At 47.0% G+C, this 21,256-nt stretch overlaps 1 protein-coding gene across 1 annotated transcript in view; it reads left to right on the top strand.

Annotated features, from left to right (window-relative positions):
• Positions 1 to 21,256, top strand: part of LOC141077963 (uncharacterized) — a 137,087-nt gene that overhangs the window by 92,892 nt on the left and 22,939 nt on the right. The gene's annotated exons all lie outside the window — the stretch shown is intronic.

Genomic DNA, 21,256 nt, shown 5'->3' with positions numbered 1-21,256 from the left:
GTGGGGAAGGGGGTTAATGAGGGGGGAAGGGGGTTAATGAGGTGGGAAGGGGTTTAATGAGTGGGGGGGTTAATGTGGGGAAGGGGGTTAATGAGTGGGGATGGGGGTTAATGAGTTGGGATGGGAATTAATGTGTGGGGGGTTAATGTGTGGATGGGGGTTAATGAGTGGGGATGGGGTTAATGGGTGGGGGGGTTAATGAGTTGGGATGGGAGTTAATGTGTGTGTGGGTGGTTAATGAGTGGGGATGGGGGTTAATGTGTGGGGGTTAATGAGTGGGGATGGGGGTTAGTGTGTGTGGGGGTTAATGAGTGGGGATGGGGGTTAATGTTTGGGGGGTTAATGAGTGGGGATGGGGGTTAATGTGTGGGGGGATTTGGAATGGGGGTACATAATGTGTTGGGGTATTTGGGAGTAGGAACGGGGGGTTATTGAGTGGGGATGGGGTGTTATTTAATGTGGGGGATTTGGAGTGGGGATGGGGGGGTGTTATTTAATGTGTGGGGGGATTTGGAGTGGGGATGGGAGGTTATTTAATGTGTGTGGGGATTTGGAGTGGGGATGGGGGTTATTTAATGTGTGGGGGGATTTGGAGTGGGGATGGGGGTTATTTAATGTGTGGGGGGATTTGCAGTGGGGATGGGGGGTTATTTAATGTGTGTGGGGATTTGGAGTGGGGATGGGGGTTATTTAATGTGTGTGAGGGACTTGGAGTGGGTATGGGGGATTTAATGCGTGGGGGGATTTGGAGTGGGGATGGGGGTCCTCTTAGTGTGTTGGGGATTGGGGATGGGGGGATTTAATGTGTGTGTGGAGATTTGAGGACACAAAATGACAGTGTATGTATGAGGAAACAGTATGGGGGATGGGTGCAGACACTATGGGGAGCAAACTGGTTAATGTATGTGGATACAGTATGGGGAGTGAGGGTGATGGGATGTGTGCAGACACAGTATGGGGAGTCAGGGGTATGTGTGAGCAGACAGTATAGAGAGTGAGGGGGTAAATATATGAGGAGACAGTATGGTGAACAGGTGGGATATTAGAGGAGACAGTATGAGGAGGGAGGGGAATAGTGTGAGGCGACAGTATATTGCAGACATTTTTATTCAGGAGCATTATAATGACACTTCTATCTTTATGTAGAGATTTGCTGCAGAAGACCGGAGAAGATGGACGTCTGCAGAGACGGCTGTGGATGAGAAAACTCATCATGGGGTCTGGACAAGAAGAAAAGAAGAACAAGTCCAGAGACGACGTCATCTATAAGGTACCTGGATGTGAATGTTATTTGTGACACTGACTTATTCTCATGTTTTTATTACACATGTTGAATCAACCAATATCCCAAACAGAAATACAGCAATTAGAGGGATGAAAAATAATAAGTCCCCCGGCCCCGACGGTCTAACGAGCGAGTACTTCAAAATATTCCAAGATATGACATCAATTTTCCAAAATGTTATCCTTGTTTAACTCCCCGAAAAAGATCAATTGATGGCGCATCGTATCCATTGACTGACACCTGAGTATAAGCGTTTGCATGGAGGTAGTGAACATATTGTAAGAACTTCGGACTGAGATTTCCCCTATCCAGGACTTCATATAGAAGAGGCCATGACACTTTGTCAAAGGCCTTTTCGGCATCGAGACTCATCAGCATTGCAGGTGGCCTCAATACATCTTGAGCCAGGACCGTGGCTGTGACTGCCATGCGAATATTTGCCACACTGCTCTGTCCCTGACTAAATCCTGTTTGAGCCTCACATAGGAGGCCAGGTAGCAGTATCTGCAGTCACTTCACCAGGATCCTCGCCAAGAGTTTATAGTCGTGGTTGAGGAGTGAGAGTTGGCGATAAGACTGTGGCAATAGTGCGTCTCCTTAAGAAAAATCACATCTGGTCGGAATCACTTTAGGCGTATTAGAACTGTTTTGCATTTAAGGGTGGTGTTAAGGCCCGCCACGTTCCATGGCAAGAACAATGTGTGGTGAGGTGTAAATGGTAAAAACACATTTGAAAGGTTAACTCACCAAAACCCTGACTAATGCACTAGCAGGATGCAGCAGACCTCCACTGATAAAGGCTGGGGCAGCACAGGTGCAAACCACTGATGAGAACAGCCAGTAACCCAATATGGTCTGGCTGCCTAGTGGAAAAAAATGCACACAAATAGGGATTGCATAGGACAGTAGTCACACAGATAAGTGTGGTGCAAAGTGTCTGAACAGCCTATTAATGACACCCATAGTATTAGCAGGCAGGCTGCTCAGCACTATATATATGCATCACACAGAAAAAACCAAGCCAACATGAAGAGGTCTAGCTGCATCCTGCAAAAATGATAAAAAGTGCAAAAAGATAAAAAGATATGGGGTATTAGTTACTATTATGGCCAAAGTAGATTAGCTCACAACCCAATTTCAAGGGTCCCCAGATATTGTGAGTCCCTAACACTAAATCTGAACAGCGCACATAAGGAAAAAATTCCCCAAAATTTTTCCACTAGGCAGCCAGACCATATTGGGTTACTAGCTGTTCTCATCAGTGGTTTGCACCTGTGCTGCCCCAGCCTTTATCAGTGGAGGTCTGCTGCATCCTGCTAGTGCATTAGTCAGGGTTTTTGTGAGTTAACCTTTCAAATGTGTTTTTACCATTTACACCTCACCACACATTGTTCTTGCCATGGAACGTGGCGGGCCTTAACACCACCCTTAAATGCAAAACAGTTCTAATACGCCTAAAGTGATTCCGACCAGATGTGATTTTTCTTCAGGAGACGTGTTTTTTTGGGTGTCAGAATATGATGTGTGGGATATACTTATCCTGGGTCCCAGGGCGAGGTCAGTGCGGTGTATAGTAGTACGGTGTGTCCTTCCCATTCGGTCCCAGGAAGCCGCAGGCATGAACAGGTATTAAAGGTGGGTCCCGTATCCATTGGTGTCTGATCTAAGAAGGGGGAAACACAAGAGGATAGAGGTAACAGAGAACAATAAAAAATAAACATAGCTAACTTTACAAATCGGTGGTGGGAGCTCGCCGGGAATATACCAGGAGAGCCGTGCCACCACCAAAGAGAACACTCTACAACAGAAACAACAGTCCTCCTAGAGTGAGAAATAACATATAGAGCAGGTTTCATACATCATCCCACTGTGACGTCTCCATGGCGTTGGAATCTACTGTATGCCATTGTAGGGAGATGGGCCGGGCCAGTAACATTCCTAATAATACATCCGGTACTACCCCCCCATGGCCAGCTAGGGTTAGTAAATGTTCCAATGACATTTCCCAGTGAATGCATTTGTATTGGTTGAAAGCAATGTTAAAGTTGAAAAACGCATAAAAAACGCTGCGTCTGAACATAACCCAAGTGGTGGAGGAAGATTTTGGTCTGGGGTTAATTATTTTGCCTTATATAAAAGTCATTAACCTGGAAAGGATGCACCTTAACATATTTCCCAGCAAAATCCGTTTTGGTTTCGTTTTTGTACGTTTATTGGTGAACCTGTAAAAATGGCAAGAAACTCTGACAACATTGTTTACAACTGTGACCTAGGAGTCAGGAATGCTTCCAGGGGCGATCCCCATGATGTTCCCATGTCATTTGAGCAGTGTTTCTATCATTTTCAGATGTTTTTAGACCTTAAAAGGACCCCCGGGGGATCGTGGTAAAAATGCTCGGGTCTCCCATAGACTTACATTGGGCTCGTTGTTCTGTCCGAGTACCCGAGTATTCCAATTTGCTCGACCCGAGCAATGAGCACCCGAGCATTTTAGTGCTCGCCCATCACTAGCCATAACCAATGTGGACATGTCCAGTTCAATAATGTTGCAATGCTTACCCATAGTAAGGGAGGATAAGATAAACCTACCACGCTCCCCCGACGCACGTTTAGTGTATCAGCTTTCTCAAGAGGAATTGCCATTGGAGTCCTGTCCCATTAGCTATTTATATGATAATCTCATCTGCCAATTACAGTGGAGCATGGTTACTCTTGTCCACGTCATTATGATTTGCTTCTACCCACCACCATCATAGCGGCATGAATGTCGGGTAAATCAAACCCAGTGACACCATAGACACGCATGAGTCACATAACAGATGACCTGACAGTGCAGAAAGGAACAGGAGCGCAGGGTGCAGGCGCACATTGGCGGCCATTTTTAAGAATTCAGCTGGAAACAGCCATGTATAAGGACAATGTTCTGGTATAAAAGGCATGGAATCGCATCGTAAGGAAAACCAGACTTGAAGGAATGGGGAGGGAACAGAAAGAAAGCTGTTACCAGGCGCCAACAATAGGATATATGTAAATAAAATTGTACAAAGTGCTGAGTGCCAGAGTCGGTGAATAAAAGTTATTAATGTGCACATACATTATGGTAAGGACTTGTGGAAATATGGAAATATTAGAGATAATATGTAAATGAACAAATACTGACACTGTGTGAAAGGGTCAGGACAAAGGGAGAAATAATGAGAAGAAAAAATTAAAGTATGTGAAAATGAATGAAAAATAAGAATAAAATAAAAAGTGAAAATACAAGTACAAGTGAGTGTACGAAGATGAGATACAGTAGATCTGTCAGTTACTGAGCTCAATTCCCTCAATATCCATGGGTGAGGGGGGCGTGGCCTGGACATGGAGCCGGCAAGACACACACTGTAGGAGCTCCTCAGTAACGGCTGCAAACGCCACCACCCACCAGCTATCAAGAGCGAGCACCGGGGTCAGATGAGAGGGAAAGCGGGCCTCCGGTCACAGACGCCTGCCAGAGGGACTCCCAGCCGTGGGGGGCAAGGTATTGTGCCATACCTGACTGAGGCCCAGCGTCCTCCCAGGCCTGTAATGGCGTCCGGGACACGTGCTGCTGCGACCCGGCTGTCACAGCCTGAGCGTTCTCCTGCTTCCCCCGCCCGCTCTGCACAGCAGCCCGATGAAAGGCTGCAGACTGACCCGGCATTGCAGGCTCCTGGATGGATGGCTCCTGGGGAAAACACCGGAGACCGGCCTGTGGTGACTGATGGGGGAGGGGTGAGCAGTGGGAATCTGGCTGCAGGGCGTGCTTCTCCCCCTGGGGCTTCACAGAGCAGAGGATCTCCTGCCTCTCTTCCTGGCTGCTCCAACTCACCAGGTACCCTGCGGTCGTCCCCTGCCCCACAGCACTCAATTACCCCGGCAGCTGGCTCAGGAGGGGCTATGGAGCAGAGCTTGCTTGCCCTCCCCTGCCATGGAGGGGAGAACACAGCTACTACCTTGCAACACTATGGGGAAGACCAAGGCTCAGAAATGTCAGCTTTAAGGCTTCAAATAAATGCTATGCCAACCAAAATGGATATGGAGGGATACATTGCCCGCCTGGAGGCTGTGTGTAAAACTGAAATTCGCTCCTTGAAGGAGGATATGTCATCACTAACTAACTCCGTGCGGGCCCTTGAATCGTCCACCCAGGATTTATACTCTCAGCAAAGCTCACAACAACAGCTTATAGATCAGCAGGCTCAACAGATCCATCCACTGGCGTAGCGTGGGGGGGGCGGGGGGGGCGGTCCGCCCCAGGCGGCATGTGTGTGGGGGCGGCGCGGCAGCAGCAATTCCACCCTGCAGTGCAGTGCAGCGGCGGGCAGGGAGCGATGCGATCACGGCAGCTCCGCTGCCTGCAAGAGTGAATAGCAGGAGCGGAGCGGCAATGGTCCGTCCTGCTTCCTGCCCGGAGGCCGCGCTTCCTGTTTCACACAGAGGAGCGCCGCTGAGTGACGTCATCATTCAGCGGCCGCTGCTGTGTGAGGGAGGAAGCGCGGGCGATGCTGCGGACAGGTGAGAGGAGAGAGGTGGTGTCTTGTGTGTATGTATGTATGTATGTCTGTGTGTGTGTGTGTGTCTGTGTGTATGATGGAGCAGGCAATGATGGGAGTGATGGTCTAGAAGGCAATGATGGGGTGATGGAGCAGACAATGATGGGGTGATGGAGCAGGCAATGATGGGGTGATGGAGCAGGCAATGATGGGGTGATGGAGCAGACAATGATGGGGTGATGGAGCAGGCAATGATGGGGTGATGGAGCTGGCAATGATGGGGTGATGGAGCAGGCAGTGATGGAGCAGGCAATGATGGGGGTGATGGAGCAGGCAATGATGGGGTGATGGAGCAGGCAATGATGGGGTGATGGAGCAGGCAATGATGGGGTGATGGAGCAGGCAATGAGGGGAGTGATGGAGCAGACAATGATGGGGTGATGGAGCAGGCAATTATGGGGTGATGGAGCAGACAATGATGGGGGTGATGGAGCAGGCAGTGATGGGGTGATGGAGCAGGCAATGAGGGGAGTGATGGGGGTGATGGAGCAGGCAGTGATGGGGTGATGGAGCAGGCAATGATGGGGTGATGAAGCAGGCAATGAGGGGAGTGATGGGGGTGATGGAGCAGGCAATGATGGGGGTGATGGAGCAGGCAATGATGGGGTGATGGAGCAGGCAATGAGGGGAGTGATGGGGGTGATGGAGCAGGCAGTGATGGGGTGATGGAGAAGGCAGTGATAGGGTGATGGAGCAGGCAATGATGGGGGTGATGGAGCAGGCAATGATGGGGTGATGGAGCAGGCAATGAGGGGAGTGATGGGGGTGATGGAGCAGGCAATGATGGGGGTGATGGAGCAGACAATTATGGGAGTGATGGAGCAGGCAGTGATGGGGTGATGGAGCAGACAATGATGGGAGTGATGGGGTGATGAAGCAGGCAGTGATGGGGTGATGGAGAAGGCAGTGATGGGGTGATGGAGCAGGCAATGATGGGGGTGATGAAGCAGGCAATGATGGGGTGATGGAGCAGACAATGATGGGAGTGATGGGGTGATGGAGCAGGCAATGATGGGAGTGATGGGGAGAAGGCACAGTGATGGGGTGATGGAGAAGGCAGTGATGGGGAGAAGACAATGATGGGGTGATGGTCGAGAGGGCAATGATGGGGTGGTGGGTGAGAATGCAATGATGGTGGTGGTGGAAAGGGCAATAAATGGGGGTGGTGGAGGAGGAGGAAATGATGGAGGTGGTGGAATGGGCAATGATTGGAGTGGTGGGAGAGAAAGCAAAGATAGTGGTGGAGAAGAAAATGATGGAGGTGGGGGAGAGGACAATAATGGGATGCGAGGGGAGGAGGACAATGAGGGGTGTGGGGGATTGGGATGGGAGGAAGGGGGACTTATAATGGCCTTAGGAACAGGGGGAGGTGGAGGAAGACATTATCGTTTATTATGTCTAACACAGTCCCTTAGTATATAGTGTACTCACTAATTCTGTATAACACCATCCTTAGTTACATAGTTTCCTCTTTTATTATGTATAACACCGCCCCTTATTACCTACCATCCTCTCTAGTTATATATGGTGCCGTCCCTTATTATATAGCTTCCTCTGCTGTTATGTATAGTGCTGTCTCTTACATAGTGTATTTTTGTTATTTTTGTTATTCACAGCGCCCTCTTTTATTACATGGTCCCCTCTCTTGTTAGATATAAAATGACTGCTGATCGAGGAGCCGGTGACCAGACGACCAGTCCATCAGCTCCTCCATTAGAAAGGAAGCTTTCCCATGCTCCATCAGCCATCATTGCATTATACAGCTAACAAGACAGGACGGTATGTAATAAAAAACAGGGCTCTATATAATCCAATATGTAAGGGACAGAACTGTACATAACAAGAGAAGGCACTGTGTATGGGACAGCAATATACATAATAAAGGAGACTATGTAATATATACCTGTATGTGTGTGTGTGGCTATATAATATCAATAATCTATCTATCTATATATATATATACACACACACACGTAGCTTTGACGCCATAAAAGGAGGGGGGCCCGGACACATTTCTTGCACAGGGACCCCAAGCTGTCAGTGTCCGCCCCCTGTCCGCCAAAATAATTTGTACTTTCTGGTTTTTTTTCTGTCACATTATTAAAAATTATTATTAAAAAAAGCCATTAGGTCTTCATCCAGCATCATCAAGCTAATACATACATATATATAGAGAACTGCAAGAAGTTGAAAGTCTAGAAATTTAGAAATAATAGCAGAGTTAGTAGCAGACTAAAAATTAGATCTTTGAGTGTAGTGTGGGCTCTTCAGATGCTTCCGAATTATCAACGACCAAAGGGGCGGCAAATTTTTCGACCGCCCCGGGCGCCACAAACAGTTGCTACGCCACTGGATCCATCTCTTGTTTGACATGATTGAAGATGCTGAAAACCGCAACAGGCGAAATAATGTGCGCATTCGTGGTTTGCCGGAGTCAGTCGGGCCTCAGGATTTGACCTCTACACTGCAGAGGATGTTTAACTCCTTGTTGGAACGTCCCCTTGAAACACGCATTGAGATGGACAGAGCACACCGTGCACTGGGGCCTAGAAACCCGGACCCAGAGAAGCCAAGGGACATTATTTGCAGGGTACACTTCTTCCAGGTCAAGGAGAATATTATGAGAAAAGCAAGAGATAAAGGTACCCTGGATTTTAAAGGAACTCCCATACATCTTCTAGCGGATCTTTCCCGATCAACACTTGCAAAAAGGAGAGCCCTGAGACCCCTGCTGGAGGTTCTACGTAACAACAATATTGCTTATTCCTGGGGCTATCCTTTTCAACTACAAGTCAGGAAAGGTCCCAACCTGATCATCTTGAGGTCTCCGGCTGACCTGCCAGATTTTCTTTCGGCTCTGGATCTCCCTGGGATAAAATTGCTAGACTGGCCGTATACTACACCTCTACCCCAGAGAATGGTCCGTCGTGGAGGTCCCTTCCCACCTGATCAACACCGTACTCAGCGACCAAGATCCCAGAAGTCGCCGAGATCCTCATCGGCGAAGACCTGAACTCTCGGGAATACTGGGTTATACATGTAGTTTGAAGGAGGAATGAGGGCTGTTATGGCCTACTCTGATGCCTAACCAATATTGCCCTTTGTCCGTTTTTTTTTTTTTTTTTTTCTCTCTCCCCCTCCTCTCCTTTCCTCTCCCCCCTCCCCCCCCCCTTCTCCCCTGGGCATCACTAATTCTAATAGTGTTGGGATTCTCTGCCTCCCCTCCCAGCATGCTTCAATGCTGGGTTGGGACGCCTGAACCCCCATGGGTATCTATGCTTCTCCTAAAAGTCTCACGAGTTGTGAGCCAGGAGACGGGAGTTTATCTCTCCTGCTGCATTTCTCACCTTCTTGCTGTGATTAATTTTATTGAACTTGAGCTGTTAGCTGTTATATATGTTACTTTCATTTTGGTTGGGTGACTGACCATCTGTGGTTTCCTTTTCTTCTGCCCCTTTTCGGTATTAACTAGTTAGGTGGTGTGGCAGCCGTCCTTCAGGCGACATAGTTCCAGTCACCTCCCACATTAGGGTGTGTTCCTAGAACACTAGTTTTGAGTATTTTCTCAGTTTAATTGCCTTCTGAGCTAGGACTCAGGAGGCTAAGTAAAGACAGGTCTTGATACTAGTCTTTATTATTCTGGTTTCTTTTTCCGTTCTACCACTTTCTCTGCTTTCTTTCCTTTAATCTCAGTTTCTTTCTTCTCCTCCCCATCTCCCTACTCTTCTCTCGGGTGCCCAGAAGATAGGGCTTCTAAGATGGTGAACCTCAACCTATGTTCGCTAAATGTTAGAGGATTTAATGTACCAGAGAAGAGATCCAAGATCCTCTATAACATGCATAAAAAAAGAATCCATATTCTACTGCTTCAGGAGACTCATTTTAAAACGGACCACACCCCCACATTTAAGCATAGGTATTATAATTCCTGGTTTCATAGTACCAATTCAGTTGCAAAATCCAAGGGAGTTAGCATTGCTCTACATAAATCTCTCCCAGCCCAGGTCTTAGCAGTTAAGTCCGACCCAGAGGGGCGATTTATTCTTATCAAACTTAAGATCTGTACCAAATTATTTACCATTGCCAATTTCTATCTCCCCAACCAGGACCCGGCCAGGACTTGCCAAAAGTACCTGAACACCCTCTCTGACTTCGCTGAAGGCTCCTTGATTCTTGGAGGAGATTTCAATCTTATCCTTGATCGAGCTGTTGACTCCTCCTCGGGTAGGTCCTCTGTTCCTGCGGTTAAACTGCGGGGTCTTAGGAGTAAATTACTGGACTTGAGGCTTATTGACATCTGGCGTACCCTACACCCTAAAACACGGGACTACACTTTCTATTCTCCTGTCCATGATATGTACAGTAGAATAGACCTTTTTTTCATTAGCCACCACCTACTCTCACATGACCCGGCCTGTACTATAGACCCTATGGTGTGGTCCGATCATGCTTCAGTGTCACTTTCTTTCCTCTTGACAGACTTGCGCCCTGGGGAGTGGGTTTGGTCATTGAACCCACACTTATTAAAAGATCAGATATGTCAGTCAGCCATCAGGAAGACCATCACGGACTTCTTCGAATTTCACGCCAATGACCCAACGCCCTTACCGCTCCAATGGGAGGCCTTGAAGGGGATGATCCGGGGGACTTTTATTCAACAGGGAACCAGACTCAAGAGGGATAGAGCTTGCAAAATAGATAGTTTACTGACTTCCATCCAACACCTAGAACAGGCCCATAAACGGACCCATGACCCTCAGATTTTAACAGACTTGCTCAAGGCTAGACTAGATCTGGGGTCCCTCTTGGATGCAGCGTCTGCCCGTCACCGAGACAGAGGTAGGAGATTTATGTACGAATTCTCTAACAAGCCAGGCAGAGCTCTGGCTAGGTTTCTTAATCCTCGCCTACCCTCTACATTTATCCCCACCATTAAATCACCATCTGGCCATTCAGCATATAAACCTCATGAAATTGCAGATGTATTCCGAGACTATTATGATGGGTTGTACAACCTAGGTGGCCCAGTGGCGGACATGTCCCCAACAAATTTCCAAACGAAAGTGGACGAGTATGTTGATGGTACCCCTCTCCCCCCACTGAATCATGTGGACTCTCTCATGCTAGATGACCCTTTTAGCGAACAGGAGGTCACTGAGGTTATTAGGGGTCTAGCCAATGGTAGGAGTCCTGGTCCGGATGGCTTCCTGGCCAATTTCTATAAGCAATTCGCCTTGGAACTGACGCCCTTCCTGACCAGGACCTTTAACGCTATATCCTCAGCTTGCCCCTTTGCCGTGCAAACTCTTGCGGCTACCATAACGGTGATTCCCAAGCCTGGGAAGGACCCATCGCTATGCTCCAACTACCGCCCTATCTCTCTTATAGGGGTAGATGTCAAGATCTTCGCCAAACTAATAGCTAACCGGTTGTCCCCGCTGTTGCCTGCCTCAATCCATACTGACCAAACAGGGTTTGTCCGGGGTAGAGAGGCGCGCGATAACACTATTAAAACTCTACTTTTGACCTCCCACATGTACAGACAAGGTACTCCAGCCTGCCTTCTATCGATCGATGCCGAGAAGGCATTTGATCGTCTTAACTGGACCTTCCTACACTCATCCCTCAGACAGCTGGGAATCGGTCAAACTATGTTGGAGAGAATCTCTGCCCTGTATCATAAGCCCTCAGCACGAGTTCGAGCCAATAATACTCTATCTTCTCCCCTGCAAATATCTAATGGCACTAGACAGGGGTGCCCTCTTTCACCCCTTCTATATGTGATAGCCATGGAGCATTTAGCTATATCCCTTCGAAACTCCCCCGATATAAAGGGCTTTGATGTAGGTCAGAATTCTTATAAACTTGCCTTATACGCTGATGACCTCCTTCTATATCTAACAAACCCTGAAATCGCCTTTCCAGTTCTCATCCAGGAATTTCAACGCTTTGGCATGGTTTCTAACTTCAAAGTAAACTACTCAAAGACAGAGGCCCTTAATATTACTCTTCCTACCACACAAGTCAATAGACTAAAATCCGCCTTCCCATTTAGGTGGGAGACCCAATCTATCAAGTATCTTGGGATATTTGTTTCGGCCAATCCGGATGAGTTGTTTAAGGCTAATTACTCCCCACTACTTACTAGAACTCTTGCAGATCTTAATAGATATAACCGGGGCCGACTTTCCTGGTTTGGCCGGATCAATGCCCTCAAGATGGACATACTCCCGAGGTTCCTTTATTTATTCCAAACAGTCCCGGTAAAAGTTGCCAAACAGTATTTTAGACAGCTCCAGAGGGCGTGTAGCAGATTTGTCTGGGGGACGGGGAGACCGCGGATTCGTTACGCCACACTGGTGAGACCCAAATCCAGGGGAGGCGCTGGTTTACCTGACTTCGAAAAATATTACCAGAGTGTCCTCCTTACGAGGGTCTTAGATTGGAGATTTAACGATCTCAATAAACAATGGGTGGGCGTTGAGTCCCATCTCTCCCCGTTCCCTTTGGCACAGCTCCTATGGGCCCCCCTTCAACAGAGACCGGCGGTCTCGGGGTTTCAACCTCTGACTCAGGCGCTCATGCTTTTCTGGGACAGACATCTGGAGACATTAAACTTATCCCACAGACCGGGGAGTATGAGCTCACTTTTTAATAATTTAGACTTTCCCCCTGCGTTGAAAAGATCTACCTTTTTATGTTGGGACTCCGCAGACGGAGCTACACTGGGACAGGTGGCTAGGAAATTATCTGGAACGGCGTCTTTTGGGGCTTTGCAGGAGTCATGCCCGGAGAGGAGATTATCCTGGCTGGAATATACTCAATTGACCACATTTCTAAAAAAGAAATTCCCGGGAAACGCTCTATTATCCAAACCTACACACTTTGAGACCCTAATTTCATTAAAAGCCGTGCCGCAGCATGCCATCGCATTGATCTACAACCTCTTGTGTACAGCCCAGTATAAAGGTGCCCCAACGTATTTGGAGGCCTGGCAAAGAGAGCTCCAGATTACGTTGTCGGAACAAGATCATCTCAAAATCTTTACACTCTCTCATAAAATGTCCATTTCTTGTAGTGCACAGGAGAAAAATTTTAAAATTCTTACACGCTGGTACAGATGCCCTGACGTACTGCATAAGATCTTCCCCACAGTACCAGATACCTGCTGGAGATGCGGAGTCGAAATTGGTACTATGAAACATATATGGTGGGATTGCTCCTTGATAAGGTCATTCTGGGATTCAATTTTTGAAGTGTACTTTCAACTGTCGGGTATTCGAGTAATCCCCACTCCTCAAATAGCCTTACTGTCCCTAATTCCTGGATCTCTCTCTGTGACCAAAAGAGGTATCTTGCGTTTTTTTCTCATCGCTGCTCGTATGATTATTCCAAGACATTGGAAGACAACTACCACCCCCTCTATGAGGGAATTTCTGGAGGAGATAAATAGATTGGAGCGTATGGAATCCCTGATGGCAGATGACAGTGACAAATGGGATGCACATGCTAGCACGTGGACTTCCTGGCTCATTTTCCGAGAGACTCCGGAATATTCGTCTTGGCACAGATAAGGGACTATACTGTGGTCGTTTATCCCCCAGGTGCCTTTAACAGATATTTGTAATCTTTATGAAGATTCGGATATTTGTGCGTATGAGCTCTCTGGATGCCCGACTTACTCCTATCTATCTATCTATTCCCCCCCCCCCTCATACCCTCTTCTCTTTCCTATACCTATCTCTTTCTTCCCTCTTTTCTCTTTCTGATCTTCACTCAGTCTTTATAGTTAAAATAGTTTCTATAATACTATTTTGAGAAGTCGTACCATGACACGGTATAATCTGAATTGATTTGCTTTCTCTGTTTTTTCTGTTTTCTTTTATTATTTTACCATTCCTATCTTGGTAAAAGTATTCACAATACAGTGCTATTTGCCTGATCCACATGTTTGAATTAACTTTAACTGATGTACATTTACATTTTATATGTGATATGAGCAATACTTTGTTCACTTTGCCTTAAACTTAATAAAATTATTTACTGAAAATATCCATGGGTGAATGCCATCTGGGCCGGGGGATTTGCCACTGTTCAGTTTGCTCAGACGCTGGCGACCTTCTCTTGTGTTACACTAGCTACAGTAGGGTTTAGTATAACAGCAGTCCAATATGACTAACCCGATTAATCCCTGTTTTTGGTGTAAATTAAATTACGTGTCACACAATTTACCAGTTGGTGCAGTAGATTCTAAGAAAACCCCCAGACTCCGCATTCGTGATCTGCGGGTTTTTGAGTCTGTGTATTAGAATGATGATCACAATAGTAGCTGTGTGGAGATCACTCAGTGAGGGCAATCATTCTGTGAAGAGACAGGTGGGAATCCGGTGGCCCTTATCTAAGGGTAAGGCCAGGACATGTTGTACATGCATTTCTCCTTGAAACCCTGAGAAATATGGGTCGCTCGAGACATTGTTCAGAAGAACAGAGTACTTTGATTAAAAAGTTGATTGCAGAAGATAAAACTTATAAAGAAGAGGAGACAATGATTGGCTGTTCAGCTAAAATGATCTCCAATGCTTTACCATGGAAAGCCAAACCAGAGAGACATGGAAGAAATTGGAAGACGACCATTCAAATGGATGGAAGAATAGCCAGAATGGCAAAGGCTCAGCCAATGATCAGCTCCAGGATGATCACAGACAGTCTCACGTTACCTGTGAGGACTGTGACAGAAGACGCCTGTGTGAAGCTAATCTCTTACCAAGAAGTCCCCGCAAAATTCCACTGTTAATAAAACACATGTACGGAAGCGGATACAATTTGCCAAAGAAAACATCAACTGGCCTAAAGAGAAATGGAGAAACATTTCATGGACTGATGAAAGTGGAATTGTTCTTTTTGGATCCAAGGGCCGCAGACAGGTCGTCAGACATCTCCAAACTCTGCATTCTAGCCTCGGTACACTCTGAAGACAGTGACGCATGGTGGTGCAGGCATCATGATATGGGCATGTGTCTCTTACTATGGTGCCGGACCTATTTACCGCACACCAGGGATCAAGGACCAGTTTGTATATATTACAATACTTGAAGAGGTCACGTTGCCTAACGCTGAAGAGGATATGTCCTTGAAATGAGTTTCACCAAGACAACGACCCTAAACACCCCAGTAAACGAGCAAAATCTTGGATCCCATCCAACAAAATTGAGGTTATGGAGAGGCCAGCCCTAATCCCGGACCTCAGTCCGATAGAACACTTGTGGGGCGACATCAAAAATGCCGTTCCTGAGGCAAAGCCAACAAATGCCAAAAAATTGTGTGGGATGTAGTCCGAGCATCCTGGGCTGGAATAACAGCTGACAAGGGCCAGAAGTTGGTTTACTCTATGTAACATAGATGTGAAGCCGGTCTAAAAATCTGTGGGTAACAGCTAGTGATGAGCAAATTTGTTTGAAAAATGATTGCAAAACAGAAATTCGACACAAATATGGTGCATTCGGATTTGTGATTAGAAACCTGAGCAAAATGTAAAAAAAATCAAGAAAAATCGGAAACATTCGGTACAAAGTGCAGGAAAATATTTGTGTTGCCACAAAAATATTTTCAGCACTTTAGTAACGATAATGGTGGTGTATCATGAGTGTTTGGCACATGTTTGATGAGGGGAGGGGTGTGCAGAGCTCAGAGGCGTGGCGCTCTTGTAAGCACAACAGTCAGCCAATCAGGGTGCAGGAAACACAATGTCCTGACACTACGGCTTGTGTCATTGGCTGCTGAAATCACATGTCGCTCTCCATATAAATAGCGGACATCTTGTTTTAGCACCATTTGTACATTGTAACAGCGCAGAGAGGCTGCTCCTGACGCTGCCACTGTTTACAGCAAGATTTCAGCTATTTAGTTAGGCCGTTGTATATCAGACAGATCGTGTAGCTAGATAGTGTCCAGTGCGGCTGTTACATTTACCTTCCCGCATTTCTTTTTTGGACATTACTGAGGTCCACAGACAAAACCAGCCGGTCACGGCTTCTATTGTCATCCATGCACGAGTATTGCATTCTAATTCACATGTAGCTAGTGATAAAATATTAAACAGCCTGCTGTATCCCACCTTGTCATTCAGTGCTGTGGTGATAAAAAACCTAAGGCACATATAAAAAAGATTTTTAATTGCAAAAAGTTTGACAGCCCCGCACACATACACACAGCCACACAGACCACTGCACACATACACACAGCCCCACAGACCACTGCACACAGATACAGCCCCACAGACCACTGCACACAGATACAGCCCCACAGACCACTGCACTCAGATACAGCCCCACAGACCACTGCACACAGATACAGCCCCACAGACCACTGCACACAGATACAGCCCCACAGACCACTGCACACAGATACAGCCCCACAGACCACTGCACACAGATACAGCCCCACAGACCACTGCACACAGATACAGTCCCACAGATCACTGCACACAGATACAGCCCCACAGACCACTGCACACAGATACAGCCCCACAGACCACTGCACACAGATACATCCCCACAGACCACTGCACACAGATACAGCCCCACAGACCACTGCACACAGATACAGTCCCACAGATCACTGCACACAGATACAGCCCCACAGACCACTGCACACAGATACAGCCCCACAGACCACTGCACACAGATACAGCCCCACAGACCACTGCACACAGATACAGCCCCACAGACCACCGCACACAGATACAGCCCCACAGACCACCGCACACAGATACAGCCCCACAGACCACTGCACACAGATACAGCCCCACAGACCACTGCACACAGATACAGCCCCACAGACCGCTGCACTCAGATACAGCCCCACAGACCACTGCACACATAAACACAGCCCCACAGACCACTGCACACAGATACAGCCCCACAGACCACTGCACACAGATACAGCCCCACAGACCACTGCACACAGATACAGCCCCACAGACCACTGCACACAGATACAGCCCCACAGACCACTGCACTCAGCTACAGCCCCACAGACCACTGCACACAGATACAGCCCCACAGACCACTGCACACAGATACAGCCCCACAGACCACTGCACACAGATACAGCCCCACATACCACTGCACACAGATACAGCCCCACAGATCACTGCACACAGATACAGCCCCACAGATCACTGCACACAGATACAGCCCCACAGACCACTGCACACAGATACAGCCCCACAGACCACTGCACACAGATACAGCCCCACAGACCACTGCACACAGATACAGCCCCACAGACCACCTCCGTTACACACATTCTCTGCCCATTAGACTTACATTGGACTCGCTACGAGTACCTGAGTATTAGGAGTTACTCACTAATCCCTATCCCTGACCTGTGTGAATACCTCTCTAAGGCTGATGTCTGCATTCCTGGGTGAATGTGGACACCTCTGTCAGCAATGCCTGCATTTATGGGTAAGTAGGGACCTGCTGTAATTAAAATCACCACCTGGTGGAGGGCGGAGTGCTCGGTCAGTAAGCTAATATACGAGACAAAAAAACTGACTGGCACATCCAGACTAGTGGGAATAGGTGCATACCAAGAGGAGCAACCCCAATATACAATATACAAAGAAAGGTTGCACTCTATCATGCTAAAGCATGTCAATGTGGAATATGTGAAATTTGACATATTCCACATTGACATGCTTTAGCATGATAGAGTGCAACCTTTCTTTGTATACTTTGCCTGCTCCAGTCACGCAAGTTGTGTGCTCATTTCTGCCATTCGCACCCCTCTCATCGACTTGCATTGATACACGGTGGAATTCCACCCTGCACATGTTGCGGCGACTGTGGCAGCAGCAACAAGCCCTGATGCAGTATGTCATGTCGTATAGCCAGGGCCAACATAGTATGCACATGGCGCATGTCACATTTACAGAGTGCACACAGATTAAGGACCTCTGCACCCTTCTGCACAGTTTTGAAATGGCTACTAAGATGGTTATCACTGATGCCGCCATCATCAGCATCACTATTCTGGTCATCTATATGCTGGAGAAGACTTTGAATAGCCAGCGGGAAGAGATGGTGGTCCCAGAAGAAGAGGAGGAAGCAGAGGAGGAAGCAGAAGGGATAATATTGTCTTTAAGTTCAAGACTGTCGCCACACAGGTGGGTGCCAAGGGAGGGTGGATTACTGTGATCGATGAAGGCTGGTGATAACAGACAAGCTGTTATTGAAGGGGAAAGATCCAAGGAACAAATGGAGGAGAAAGAGGTGATGGGCGAGTAACTGTCAGATGAAGAGGATGATCCTCCCCTCTCTGTTATTCGTGGTTGGAGGGATGGGACGGAGGAAACGAGCCTCATTGTTACCCAGCCACCAACACAGCATGGGCTTGGACCTCATGGTAGAGCCCGACATATGAGCGCCTTCTTGCTGCACTATCTGCAACATAATCCCCGTATAGTTATGATTAGGAATAATGCTGACTGCTGGGTTGCCACTTTATTAGATCCACGTTATAAAACCAAATTTTGCCAGATGATTCCCACCCTAGAAAGGGAACAGCGAATGCTGGAGTATCAAAACACGCTTTTACACAACCTTAAGAGAGCTTTTCCCCAAGACAGCAGTGAAGCACACCGTTCACATCGCAGCTGTAGACTTCCAACCTCCGGACCGTCAATTCTTCAACGCCAAAACATTAGCAGCAGCAGCAGTGAAATTAGAAGAAGCAATTTCTGTGAGTCCTTTGACACTTTTTTAGGCCAACGCATGACGTGGGTTACTTGCTTACGTATTTTACCCAAAATATTAACTAATACCTCTCATATTTTTTATATGTGCCTTTTGCACTTTATTTTTCAGGGTGCAGTTGGGCCCATTCGGTCTTGTAAACTGTGGTGTCTGTTCACATTGGATGCAGTTGGATGGCGCTAGGCAGCCCGCCTGATCTAATAGTATGGGTGTAACTAATAGGCTGTTAGCCTGGATGCTGTGCATTCCCATTGTGTGAACAGCGCCGCATACAAGTCTTCATTGTGCATTAATATACCAAGTAACCGCCCCTCCATACACTGGTAGGTTGTGAGCGGTTGTCTCATCGGTATTCTTGCACCTGTGTTGCCGCCATCCTAACTATATGGGCCCACTCACCCTGACAGTGCATTTGTTTGGAGGTCTGGGCAGGTCGGCATCTCTGCTTTTTGCTGTTTTTGAACATTTGACATTTGCCTGAATTTTTATATCTGCACATGATTTACACAAATTATATTTTCTTGTGGTAACTCTATACTATTTAACACTAGAAGCTGTGTATTTCTGTAATTATTTGTATGTATACATGATTGATTACCACTTCTGTCTCTGTAAAAACAATCCCCTTTAACCCCTTTCTGACATCGGGTGTAAATGTACGCTGATGTCGGACTCCCTCCTTTTGATGTGGGCTCCGGCGCTGAGCCCACATCTTTTCTCGCACATGATGGGCCAGAAACCCCGCACGTCAGTGACCCTGTCACATGATCGCGGGTCACCGATGGGTTGGTATGACAACCAGAAGTCTCCAGCCGACCTCTATGGTTGTCACTGCCGGATCCTATGAGCGCTGCCCAGTGGTTGGCGCTCATAGCAAGTGAGCAACTCTGCTACATGCAGGTGATCTGATCATTGCTTGTATGTAGCAGAGCTAATCGGGTTATAGCAGTTTTTAACCTCCCATTGAGACTATTGAAGCATGCCTGTGGAGACATGGGGTGGTCAGCGCGCACCCTGGTCTGCTGGCTGAAACCAAATGGATCAGGGATCATTCCACCGAACGCCGGCTCTCCCTTTAACATGGGCATAATGCTACTCAGACAACACACAGTGAGGGTAAAACAGTGTGGCAATGCTTTATTGAACCACAAAACAGGCAGATAACACATAGAACAGTCCCAGCAAAATACCCAACAGAGTGCACATTACAGAGTCTCATCCTTCCGCTGACTCGCTCCCAGGGTCGCTACCCCACCTGTGGCACGCACAGAGAGGAGGTAACGACAAGCGTAGGAAGATGACAATGCATTCAGTCATAGAATCATAGAATCGTAGAGTTGGAAGGGGCCTCCTGGGCCATCTGGTCCAAGCCCCTGCTCAAAGCAGGATTCGCTATATCGTCCGAGTCAGATGTCTGTTCAGCCTCTGTTTGAAGACTTCCATTGAAGGAGAACTCACCACTTCTCATGGCAGCCTGTTCCACTCATTGATCACTCTAACTGTCATAAAGTTTTTTCTAATATCTAATCTGTGTCTCCTCCCATTAAGTTTCATCCCATTGCTTCTAGTCTTTCCTTGTGCAAATGAGAATAAAGTTGATCCTTCTACAATGTGACAGCCCTTTAGATATTTGTAGACAGCTATTAAGTCTCCTCTCAGTCTTCTCTTTTGCAAACTAAACATTCCCAAATCCTGCAACCTTTCCTCATAAGACAGGTTTTGCAGACCGGTCACCATTCTGGTCGCTCTTTTCTGAACTTGCTCCAGTTTGTTGATGTCTGTTTTAAAATGTGGTGCCCAAAACTGGACACAATATTCCAGATGAGGTCTGACCAAAGAGGAGTAGAGGGCAATAATGACTTCACGTGATCTAGACTGTATGCTTCTGTTAATACATCCTAGAATTGCATTTGCCTTTTTTGCTGCTGCATCACACTGTAGACTCATATTCAGTCTGTGATCTATTAGTATACCCAAGTCTTTTTCACATGTGCTGTTGCTTAGCCCTATTCCTCCCATTCTGTATACGCTTTTTTCATTTTTATTGCCCAGATGTAGTACTTTGCATTTCTCCCTGTTAAAAACCATTCTGTTAGTTGCTGCCCACTTCTCCAGTTTATTTATATCTTTTTGAATCCTCTCTCTCTCTTCTCTAGTATTAGCTATCCCTCCTAGCTTTGTGTCATCAGCAAATTTAATCAGTTTACCCTCAATTCCTTCATCTAAATCGTTGATAAAGATGTTAAACAATACAGGGCCCAGGACAGAGCCCTGTGGTACCCCACTTGAGACATTCTTCCAACTGGATGTGCAGCCACTTACAACCACCAAGGTAAAAGGCCAGTTGATCCGAGGATCACAACCTGGCTTCTCCAAACGTATCCATGGTTCAACGATAGTCAATGGAGCAGATCTGTATTCTTCCAACCGAGGCTGAAAACCCCTAGGTTGTTTCCTACCGAATGATAGATCTGAGTCCCTCGTGATGTAAAAACTATACGAAGTATATAGTTTTAAGTCTGGGGTCTGCCGATATGTGGCTAGTTTTCTGTTTCAGATAACATGATTTTAAATTTTTTTTGTCCAGTCTCGCTTGAATATACGTCAATGTTAAATAGTCACCTGATGACGCCTTTGGT

This window comes from Dendrobates tinctorius, unplaced genomic scaffold (assembly GCF_039654945.1).
Source record: "Dendrobates tinctorius isolate UK_male_01 unplaced genomic scaffold, ASM3965494v1 ptg000485l, whole genome shotgun sequence".
NCBI classification, from domain to species: Eukaryota; Metazoa; Chordata; class Amphibia; order Anura; family Dendrobatidae; genus Dendrobates; species Dendrobates tinctorius.
This window is presented reverse-complemented; position numbering and strand designations above follow the sequence as displayed.